The sequence below is a fragment of the Stomoxys calcitrans genome, chromosome 3 (genome assembly GCF_963082655.1).
Source record: "Stomoxys calcitrans chromosome 3, idStoCalc2.1, whole genome shotgun sequence".
In the NCBI taxonomy this organism is placed as follows: Eukaryota; Metazoa; Arthropoda; class Insecta; order Diptera; family Muscidae; genus Stomoxys; species Stomoxys calcitrans.
Window position 1 is genome coordinate 117,591,251 of NC_081554.1, and position 12,121 is coordinate 117,603,371.

The following is a 12,121-nucleotide window of genomic DNA, read 5'->3' on the forward strand; positions in this document are numbered from 1 at the left end:
AAATGTTTTGTCCAAATGTTTCTTTACTATAGTCTATATGAACTATAGGTTTCCAAGTACTCAATGGCATGGGAGTCTTAATGGCGTGGGAGTATTTTGACAACTAACTCAACAAAAGAATTTGTTGAAAATCCACAAAATTGCAATTATTTCGTCTGTCAAGTCTCTTCGACCCCTACTTCAGCAAATAAAGCCGTCAACTCAAATTCGTTGAGGATTTAAAGTTTCACATTCAAATTTGGAAGTTGGTTTTTTGTAAGAGTTATTTTTTACTATTTAGTTAGGTTAGCTTGGAGTGGCAGTCCTTTATAGACTCACTTAGACAATTTTAAGTACATTGTGATACCACAGTTGCGAAAGACAAATGCCGCGGTGGGAGTCGAACCCCCCATGACCCCAGGCACTGGCAATCCGACCACGCTACAAACTCGGCTACCAGTGGCGAGTTGATGACATAAAATAAAAAAGTAAAATAAGTGCCAATGAAATCATAATAATAAAGTTTATCATTAGGCGTTAAAAAATACCCTTTTACGTGAGAAAAATTAAATGTCTTTATATTACAATTTCTTAAATTTAGTTTTTTAAATTTCTGTATCTGTTACAACTATTTTGGCCACAGGTGTATGTCGAGATATGGTCGGATCTGGACAAAACTCGCCACACTTTACTACTAACAATTTCAGCAGAATAGGCGCATAAATGGGTCCAAAATGCACAGAAAAAAATAACTCTTAGTTTTTCTACCCAATTTGTATGTGAAACTTTAAATTCTCAACGAATTTTAGCACTGAATTGAAGACAGTAGAGGTCAGTAGAGACTTGACAAGCCAAATTATTAAAAGTTTGTGGACTTTCAACAAAATCATTAGTTGAGAAAGTTATTGAAAAAGTCGTACTACCATGTAGCGCGCTAAACTCCCATGCCATTGTAAGCCCAGGGTCGAATCCCCCGGCCGGTCAAAAACAATTTTTGTTCTCTTTAAACTATTTTAGAAAATTTGGAATAAAATATATGAATTTCGTATTAAAAAAAAAAATTTAAGTGGTTTTTACTTTTTTTAAGATTTATTAATTGAGACAATTATTACTTAGCATTAAATCCCATTGAGTTATTTCATCATAAAAAGATGATGTCGGTAGGCTGGAGCAGGGATGATAATTTTGATACTTTTTTTTTGAAACTTTGTAAACATTGCAAGTACCACTGTACCCCCGCGAGTCTTTTGCGTACTTTTTTGACAATTACCATATTTTACTATATGTAGGCGTAAACTCAAGAAAGGAGAGTTTTAAATCTATGATTGACATTGGCATAACCTATCGCAAAATTGCAATTATGCTCATGAAAATTCCATTAATGAACAGAGGGAATACTTCTCTCATATACATGAGTGCTGTCCAATACAAGTTTAAGCTCATCGAGAGGGACCTTCGTTTTATTGCAAAGTCCGAATGGCTTGCTACAGACCGACATCGCTTTAAAAGATAAGGTTACACAGGTGATTACCTATGGTAAATACGTCAAGCTTCTCGTCAGCACTAGAAGGGGATAACAACCGGTGAAGTTTGTTTCAATGTTCTTTTCGGGTTCTGAACCAAGGCGTTCAGCGTCAAAGTCGGATATCCTAACCTCTAAGCTACGGTATCCCTAACTGCGTTGGCGAAAATCCGTCTCTCATTCCTTAAGTATTTCCTAAATATCATTAAAGATATAAACCTCAGAGGATAGATGGTTTAACTCCAGAGATGAAGATGTTGATTGCAGCAACGACATTTGCCAATCACAAACTTTGTTAGGCACTGAAAAAAGAACATCGTATTAGCTAATAAAAAATTTACTCATAATAATGAGAATTTTTTCTTGTGTTATGAAAATCTGCTAAATTACGGGAACATATCCTATTTCCTAAGAAATTGCAGTTAGTTCATATACTTAAAATGCGCAAGGAAATTTCCTAAATATCCATCCTAAATTGTAATCTGTGACCATACTAAAAAAAATTTGTATGGAAAAAAAAATTATAGCAAATTTTTACTGAAGCTTATTACCATTGATTTTGCGGACTTGCTAATTTCATGTTCATCACGTTGTAGAAGCAAGTAAAAAAATATTTTAAACATATCTTTTCAGTTAGTGTGGAAAAAAATTAAAATATGTAAGTGCATTTTAAGGATATTTTTCTTTGCTGCCAGTAAAACATGTACCCATTTACAGTCGGAATTCATTAAAATCTGTTTCATTTACTTTTTTTTTGGGCAAGCTAGTGCATGCTGAAAAACAAATGGCTGTGTGTGAATTGGCGTGTAAACATAAATGAATACACGCCTGAAATCTCGTATTTAGTTATCTGCTTATTTTCATTTTGATGGGCGGCTTAGTCAGTTGGTTTTGTTATGAGTTCGGGTCCGCATCGTTACATCGGAAAAAAACAAAATGCTGAAAAATATTAATAAAGGTGTCAAGGAAACATTGATGATGATTTTAAAAGGTGAATTAAATAAAATGAAATGTAATTGTTTTTTTTTAATTTTCTAACGAATAGCATTTTGTTTTTTTTTTAGATTTAAAGCCTTGACGGCAGTTGCCACTATTTTTCAAAGCGTGATTTTTGAACTACTTTTATCAAGATTCAACATGTGGGCAAATCGGTCCATGTTTTGATATAGCAGCCATATAAACCAATCTAGGGTCTTGACTTCTTGAAACTCTAGAGGGCGCAATTCTCATCCGATTTGACTGAAATTTTGCCCGTAGTGTTTTGGTATCACTTCCAACAACTGTGTTAAGTATAATACAAATCGGTTCATAATTTGGTAAAGCTGTCATATAAACCGATCTTGGATCTTGACTTCTTGAGTCCATGGTGCGCGCAATTCTCATCCAATTTGGCTGAAATTTTGCATGAGATGTTTTGTTATGACTTCCAATAACTGTGCTAAGTATGGCGCAAATCGGTACATAACCTGATATAGCTGCCATATAAACCGATCTGGGATCTTGACTTCTTGAGCCTCTAGAGGGCACAATTCTCATCCGATTTGGAAGAAATTTTGTACAACGGCTTCTTTCATGACCTTCAACATACGTGTCTAATATGGTCAGAATCAATCAATAGCTTGATACAGCTCCCATATAAATCGATCTTCCGATTTTGTTTCAAGGCGCAATTCTTATCCGAATGAACCGAAATATTACACAATGACTTCTACAATGTTCCGCATTCATTTATGGTCCGAATCGGACTATAACTTGATATAGCTCCAATAGCTTAACAGTTCTTATTCAATATTCTTTGTTTGCCTAAAAAGAGATACTGCGCATAGAGCTCGACAAATGTGATCCATGGCGGAGGGTATATAAGATTCGGCCCGGCCGAACTTAGCACGCTCTCTTATATGTTTCTTTTGTTTTCGTTTTAGACATTCTATGTGAAAATCATAACTACAGCTTACCATGGCTTGTTGCAGCAAATATATATCCAAATTGGCTGGATGAATGATAAAAACTAGCTAATCTTTAAAATAAATAAATATGAATGAAAATTGAAGTGGAAGTGTTATTAAACAATCAAATGAGTGTTTTAGCTTGACCAAAAATTGAAATTAATGCTCATTGTTCAAAGTTCACTTTTTTGATTAAGTGAAAATTGTACATTCAAAATAGTTATAAATTTGCAAATAAAATAATACAGTTTTTAAATAATAATAATTTTTATATTAAAGCTTTGGATACAGTTTTCATGGGAACTAGTTATTTCTACTACCTAGTGTAAATAAAACCTAACATTGATTTATTCTCTTATACTTGATATGTTAAAATTTAATTCAACAGGAAAAAGAGAATTGTTTTTAAGAAATACAGGACTATTTCAAAATTTATAGGTTATAAATTAAGGACAAATTTCTATGAAATTGGTATTAATCGCAAAAAATTTTTATACCCTCCACCATAGGATAAGGGGGTATACTAATTTCGTCATTCTGGTTTTAACTACTCGAAATATTGAAATTTGCACAACTACTTCTTATTAGTGTAGGTCGGTTTGTATTGTAAATGGGCCATATCGGTCCATGTTTTGATATAGCTGCCATATAAACCGATCTTGGGTCTTGACTTCTTGAGCCTCTAGATGTCGCAATTATTATCCGATTTGCCTGAAATTTTGTACGACGGATTCTCTCATGACCATCAACATACGTTTTTATCATGGTCTGAATCGGCCCGATATAGCTCCCATACAAATCGATCTCTCTATTTTACTTCTTGAGCCCCCATGGCGCAATTCTTATTCGAATTGACTGGCATTTTACACAGGTCTCCAACATATAATTTAATTGTGGTCCAAATCGGACCATATTTTGATATCGCTCTAATAGCAGAGGAGATGCCGGGAAAAGAACTCGAAAAATGCGATCCGTGGTGGAGGGTATATAAGATTCGGCCCGGCCGAACTTAGCACGCTTTTACTTGTTTTCTATAATTGTGTGCTGAAATTGAGTTCCGATATCTCCACTTCTTTAAAATGTCAACTAGATTTCAAGTCACTCACTCATGTACCGTAAACAAAGAATTGTGTATACCAAACGGGACCATATTTAGAAACATATGGAAAGGTCTCTATGGGAGCTATCTCAAGATATAGTCCGAGTTCAGACTCGTCTTCAACAAGGAAGTCGGACTATATTTAGATATAGCTGCCATATAGACCGATCCGCCGATAAAGGGTCTAAACCTTTATTTATTACCCGATTTCGCTGAACTTTAAAACAGTATTTTTTTAAGGCTCCCGAAATCCAATTCAAATATGGTTCCGATCGGATTATATTAAGATATAGCTGCCATATAGATCGATCTTCCAATTAAGGTCGGATGAATCCCATAAAATCATTATTTATTAGCCGATTTCGCTGAAATTTGAAACAGTGAGTTGTTTTAAGTCTTCCGACATACGACCCAAATATGGTCCAGATCACACTATATAGATATAGTTATCATAGATCGGTCTATCATCCAATTATAGGTCTTAATTCAATAAAAACGCATTTATTGCCTGATTTCGCCGAAACTGTGACTTGTATAAGAGTTCTCGGGATCTGAATAAAATGTGATCGAGACCAACCCCTATTTAGAAAAAATTATGGATATGATTATTGAGTTATAATAATGATGATTATATTCATGGTGGTGGGTATTCAAAGTTCGTTTTTTTTAACACCAGGTCATGGAGATAATATAAGCGATTTCCGCGATTTTTGGATTTAGATCCTTTAATTGAAGGAAAATTAACTTATTTCTACGTTTTCTCGGATCACCTTTAGCTATCATAGAATATTCATTAATTTACAAATTAAAACGATAAAACTGTAGGAATATCCCATTTATTTCTGCCAATCCGTTGGTCTGCCTGATTTTTGTGGTACTTGCTAAAACAACTTTTTACCAAAAAAAACAACAACGAAACTAGTCACAAAAGAAAACAATCCTTACATTAAGTATATGTATGTACAATTCAACTAACAAGTTTGCCCAAGAATATTCCATTATGGAAGAATGGTATTATTTACTTACTTTACTTTAATTGGCTATAGCTGATCATTTGCCCCATTAGCTGAACTTAGAATAACGTTCCAAGCGCCTCGATTTTCTGTGCTTCTTCTAAAATCTCTGACACCAAGATTCGAGATGTCTTTCACCATATAGTCTTTCCTTCTGACTTTAAGTCGTCTAGGCTTGCGTGTACCACAATGCTCTCCTTCACAAGACTTTTTCGCTGGAGCTTCTTCATTCATTCTGACAGGTAAGGTTAGATTTAAGTATTAGTCTGTCATCGGACCCGCTTAGATGTTATCGTCCATTATGATACCACAGGAACAGGAGAAGTAAGATGACTTCTAGTCTTGCAAGATCGCCTTTAAAAAACTCAACAACTTGCGGATGTTCACATCCGCTAAATAAGACAAGTTCTTAAAGAAATGAGAACATAAAGTGGAACTCCTTCTGACTGCCAGTGCGGGACATGCACACCACAGATGTTCTATAGTCTCTTCTTCCTCGGACGGCCTCATAGCTTCTGCAAAAGTCGTAACTTGCAACCTTCAGTCTGTCAGCATGTTTTCCGATCAGACTGTGACCTGTCATGACGGACATAATGACTGAGACGTCTGTTCTAGCCAGCGACAGCAAAGTCTAAATTTGGTCACATCATTTTGGAATGTTCACAACCCCTCCTTTGTGACCAACTATCATCCGTTGCCCTTAGGGACTGGTCCTGAAAACCTAGCTTACATGTCGCTAGAGACATACCCACAGATTCCAGTTCCCCTAGAATGTGTAAAGTAATTCCCAGTCTCGCAAGCTCTTCAGCTTTACAATTCCCTGTGAAATCTCGTTAAGAGATCTGTGACAGTCGAGGGAGGTTTTTGAATTCAGAAATACATTCTCTAGGGATTTAATGGCGGTCTGAGTAAGTATTTATGCCAGTTGTCGTTATGATATTATATCGACGCCATTCCTCACTTCTTTAATTGTAAGGATCTCCGCTTGATACACACTGCAGTGGTCAGATAACATTCTCGATAGGGTTTTCAGACCAAAGCCCAACTGGTCATCTAGTTTGGAACCAACCGTACAGCAATTCAATATTACTTATACTAGCAGGGATATTGCAGTTCCAATGGGTTCTAACAGTACTTCTTATTAAAAAGCGGCTCAGGCAGTGTGTAATCCATCGGGCATTGTATCAAGGATAACACAGTGTCTGTAGCCGCCGCATGACCAAAGGATAAACCTTCCTTAGCCTCACAGCTGTGGTCACAACAATTTGTCTAGCCACAATTACCAGGTGGGGCGGCTCTCCAAACACATGGCTCTATATTGTCGTGATTGGTCTATATATCCGTTAGGCGGGTTTTGGGCGGCCCCCGAGGCACTCGACTCCAACAAACCATGTTCTGGTTTTGGTGACTGTGAGAGTGAAAAAAAATTCGAACAAATCACAACCAATCTTCGAGATCTGGTATTTTTTAAAACTTGGGTAATAAGAAGTGTTTTTGCTATTGTTGGAAATGAAGTTCAGTTTAGGGGGTGATTTATGGCGTCCCCCCAAATTGGACATCAAATTCTTTTTCCATAATGGGTCAATTAGGAGAAAAAGCGCCACCTAGACTTGAACGCAAATTTTAATGTTATATTCGTAATCTCCTCCCAAATATCCTTTATTTGAATCCCATATAGCCATGGTCGGCTGATATGTCCATTTGGGGGTATTTGGAGGTGGGGCGACCCATTACTTGGACCTAACTTTTTATGCCATATTTGTAATATACGGCCGAATACTTTTCATTTGATGCCCATATTAATAGGAACGTCAAATATATCGGTTTAGAGGAATTTCGGGGTTGAGGCGGCCCGCTGGGTACTTAGACTCAAAATTTAATACTATATTCGTTTTCTAGTCTCCAATACTTTTCATTTGATACCCATATTGTGCCTATCAATCCACTTTTGCTTTTGGGTGGCGTTTTTAGGGTAAGCAACGTTTTTGACTCTACGGAACAAACAAACAAACCGAGTCTCATATAGTCATGATGGGTCATATGCCCATTTGGGGCGTTTTTGGGGGGTGGGAAGACCCCCTACACTTCAATCTTAATTTGTATGCCAGATTCGTAATCTACTCCCAAATACCTTTCGTTTGAGCCCCATATTGATATGGACATTAAATTTATCTGCTTTTATAAGTTTTTGGGTTAGCGCGACTTCCTGGGTACTTGGACCCAATACCTTACATTTGACAAAAAAAAATATATAGCCTATGTTTCCTTCCAGACCAACCTACACAACCTGTGTACATTTCAAGGTAATTGGTTCAGCCATTTTTGAGTCTATACGGAACATACAAACCGACAAACAAACAACGTACTATCAAACAAAAACAAATTAATTTTTGTATATAAGATACGATAGGCAGCTCACGCCTTTCGTTGACATCCGAACTTACCCATATCTGGTGATTTGCGTTAGCATCACTTTCTACAATGAGAATCTTCTTCCCTGCTGAAGCGGCATCAACCAGCAACTTAAAGTTTGAAGGCGGCATCTCTGAATCGTGTGCCATACATAGGGAAGACAGCCAACACTGGACACTTCCGGTGTGGACGATTCCTCCTTAGATGCTATACCAGCGATCGAAGTACTTATTGAGTTCCGTCCTTCCCCGCTGGCGCACATTTTGAGCCCAGTCCAACCGGATGACCGATGCCTTCCCCTCCTCTCTTGAGCGTGGAAGAGGAATTTTCAGTCTGCTGCAATCCGCCAGACTTTAGGGATGTGGTCGATAGTTCCTCAGACAAGTGTTCAGCAACAACGGTTGAGTCGTCTCCTGATTCCCCAACCCCACCGCTTCTATACATCTTAAGTCTCATCTTGTTGAATCCGCACGATACAACTCCTTCAGACTTTTTGAGGTCTGCTATTAAGTTCGAATATTGCATGTTACCGGTCACCATAAGCCTCATCCGATCTACCAATCTTCTAGTCAGTGGTTGAAAGATTGGGATTACAGTCACTTAGTCTCCCAAATATGGGTTCAGAATATGAGGGAATTCTTGGTATCCAAGCGTGTGCCATTGGTTGAGAAGGAATATCTTCCTATTTAACTAAATCCAGTGCCGCGCCTGGCCAGATCTGACCAATCTTTTTAAGGCGCAACCCCGAAAGCAGTCCGTTTTTACGTCCCCGATACCAGCCTGCATCGTCAGAAACGAGATTAAATTCCATTGACTATCCCACTCCAGTTGTTCTTAGGTATACAGCCCTGTTCTTCTCCCTTGACGACAACTACCATCACCAAGCTGTCCTTAGCGACATTAGCAAAGGTTCTTCTAGCTGCCTGAGATGCCGCTTCCTTATCTAGATGTTTTGCATTTGGGATAGCCCGTTCAGCGAATCTCCGAGTCCAATTAAGGGAGCCTCTCTCCTTATCGGTGAGAATTTTAGGATCAGTGTTGCGCCATTTATTATTCCAACATGTTAAAGTGCGTATTGGTTTGCCAGAGAAGGCCGATGGCCCAGGCCTTAAGGCTCGAACCAGGTGTCTTCGTTAATAGCCCTGCTGACCAGTCGTTTGTCGGCTAGTAAAGCCTGGCGAAGCCACTCTAACAGTCGAGGTTTCTACCGTTAGTTTTGATTATATAATAAGTAAAAGCGTGCGTGTTCGGCCGGGCCGAATCTGGGAAGTCACCACCATGAATCCTGCTAAAAATGTATACAAAATAAATTTAGTTGAAGGGCATAATTTTATCCCACATACCAAACATCTATCAAACCAGCAAAAATTAAAGCTTCTAGGAATCGAACAAGGATGATCCAAAGACCGGTTTATATGGGAGCTATATCAGGTTATAGACTACTTTGGACTGTATTTGGTGCAGATGTTGAAAGTCGTTATAGAACACCGCATGCAAAATTTCAGCCAAATCGAACAAAAATTGCGGCATGTGAGGACTAAAGAAGTTAAATCGGGAGATCGGTTTAAATGGGAGCTATATCAGGTTATTCACCGATTCGGACAGAACAGTACGTGCAAACTTTCAGGCAAATCGGGCAAAAATTGCGGCTTCTAGGAGCTCAAAAAGGGGAGATCGGTTTATATGGGAGCTATATCCAAATCTGAACCGATGTGGCCCATTTGCAATCTCCAATGGCCTATATTAATATTAGATAGCTGTGCAAAATTTTTAGTGGCTAGCTTTACGCGTAGGACCGCTATCGTGATTTCGACAGACGTACGGACGGACATGGGTATAAAAAGTTCTTTTCCGTAAACTCAGTTGGCTTAGAATGTGGAGAGGAGAGTTATTTGACCTTGCTAAAAAAGCTACTTAAACAGCAATAAGAAAAAAATATACACATCTTGAAGCTTTAAAACAAATGAAAATAAAAGGGAACTGCAACTCTGCTTTTTCTATGAGAACGAAAGATGTTGTCTTCGCCCAGGTCACTTTTCAAAAGATAACCCAGCCTCTACTCTTAATTGATTTCATGTCGATGGAATTTTAATATCCATTTTCCTAAATCGGTCTAGAACCACGAAATCAATTTACTTTACTATTACCATTTATCTTCCCGGCACGGCATAGTTGCGAGCGCCACACAGGAGCATTGAGGTCTGATCTGTTAGTGTTCACTGCTGTCACGAGAAGCTTAACTGCCAGCTACCAGTTTGAGGATAGTGGAATGCCCAATACGGAGTAGCTGCAAGGTCAGTTGCGGACAATCAGCGATATCGAGCGTAGAGTCTCAGCGAGAGGCCAGGCGGCACAGGCTCTTGTACAAATACTGAGTGCCTATGATGCTCGATATGACAAGGCGAGTTATTGGCGCCTTTAAATAACCAATGGCCACCCTGTTCCCGAGCCAATGGGTCTTTAGGACCGGAATGAGCTTGCTCACCTACAACACAGCTTGACGAGGATCGCCACCTCCACATGAAAACTATAAATCGACTGTATACTTTGGTATACAAGATAATCTTATATATAAAAATCAATTTGTGTTTGTTTGTAGGTTTGTTTGTTTGTTTGTTTGTGTGTTCCTTATAGACTCAGAAACGGCTGAACCGATTTTACTGAAATTTGAAAATAGGAAATTTGAAAATAGGGTACTACATTTTTTGATATCTGGAGGGGGGGGGGGGGGGGGGGTGGGGCGGACCCTCCCCCTTACCCTAATTGTCAGAAACGCCAGATCTCGGAGATGAGTGGTGCGATTTAAGCGAAATTTTGTGTGCTCTCATATAGTACCCTAAAAATAAAAATTTGGTATCCAAATTTCGGATGGGGTACCTAGGAGGGCTGCCCCACCCTGAAACCTACCAAACATATATTTAGAACAAACACGACAATATGGGACTCAAATGAAAAGTATTAAGGATAAGAAAACGTATCTGATATCCAATTGTCGGACCAAGTGCTAGGGGGACCACCCCAAGCCCCAAAACACCCCTAAATCGGACAAATTTGCCGACCATGGCAATATGGAACTCAAATTAAAGGTATTTGCGAGTAGAATACGAATCTGATATCCAAATATAGGACCACGTTTCTGGGGGTTCACCCCAAGCCCCAAAACACCCCCCAAACAGGACTTATTTACTGACCATGGGAATATGGGGCTTAAATAAAAGGTATTTGAATGTAGAATAAGAATCTGATATCCAAATATGGGACCAAGTGTTTGGGTGGCCGTCTCTGATCATTAACATCCCCCAAAGGGGACAAATTTACGACCATAGCAATATTGGCCTCAAATGAAAGGTCTTTGGAATTAAAGCAGGAATTTGATATCAATATACGGAAAAAGTGTCTATGGGGCCACCCCACCCCCACAACACCACCCAAATAGTAAGTATGTTCTGACTATTGCAATATGAGGCTCAAATAGGGGGGTTTTTAAAGTGGAACACGAATCCGATATATTGGGTTGCCCAAAAAGTAATTGCGGATTTTTTAAAAGAAAGTAAATGCATTTTTAATAAAACTTAGAATGAACTTTATTCAAATATACTTTTTTAAACTTTTTTCTACAGCAAGCTAAAAGTAACAGCTGATAACTGACAGAAGAAAGAGTCACAATCTGTGAAAAAAATTGCCAACGCCGACTATATGAAAAATCCGCAATTACTTTTTGGGCAACCCAATATATGTGGGAGTAGATCACGTATCTGATATCAACATTAGGGACCAATTGTCTAGCGGACGTCCCACCAACATAACAACCCCCAAATAGGACAAGAGAGTGGAACTTAATATTCATAGTTTTTAGGGCCAATACCCCAAACCGGACATATTTGCTGACTTTTGCAATAAAGAGTTTAAATAAGATTAGAAAACGAATTTGATATCCAATTTTGAGCGCAATGGCAATATGGGGTTGACATAAATCATATATAGATATATGAGAATAGAGCACGTTGCTGATATATTTTCCGGGCTTAGTGTTTGGGGACCACCTCAATCACCAAAACACCCCTAAATCGGGCATATTTTCCGACCATGTCAATGTGGAGCTTTAATGAAGGGAATTGGGGGTAGAGCAAGAATTTATGCCCATTTTCGG

The 12,121-nt window shown here is 38.5% G+C and overlaps 1 protein-coding gene across 2 annotated transcripts in view; it reads left to right on the forward strand.

Moving 5' to 3' along the window:
* LOC106085289 (protein dimmed) overlaps positions 1-12,121 on the forward strand; it is a 64,078-nt gene that overhangs the window by 34,633 nt on the left and 17,324 nt on the right. The window lies entirely within an intron of this gene.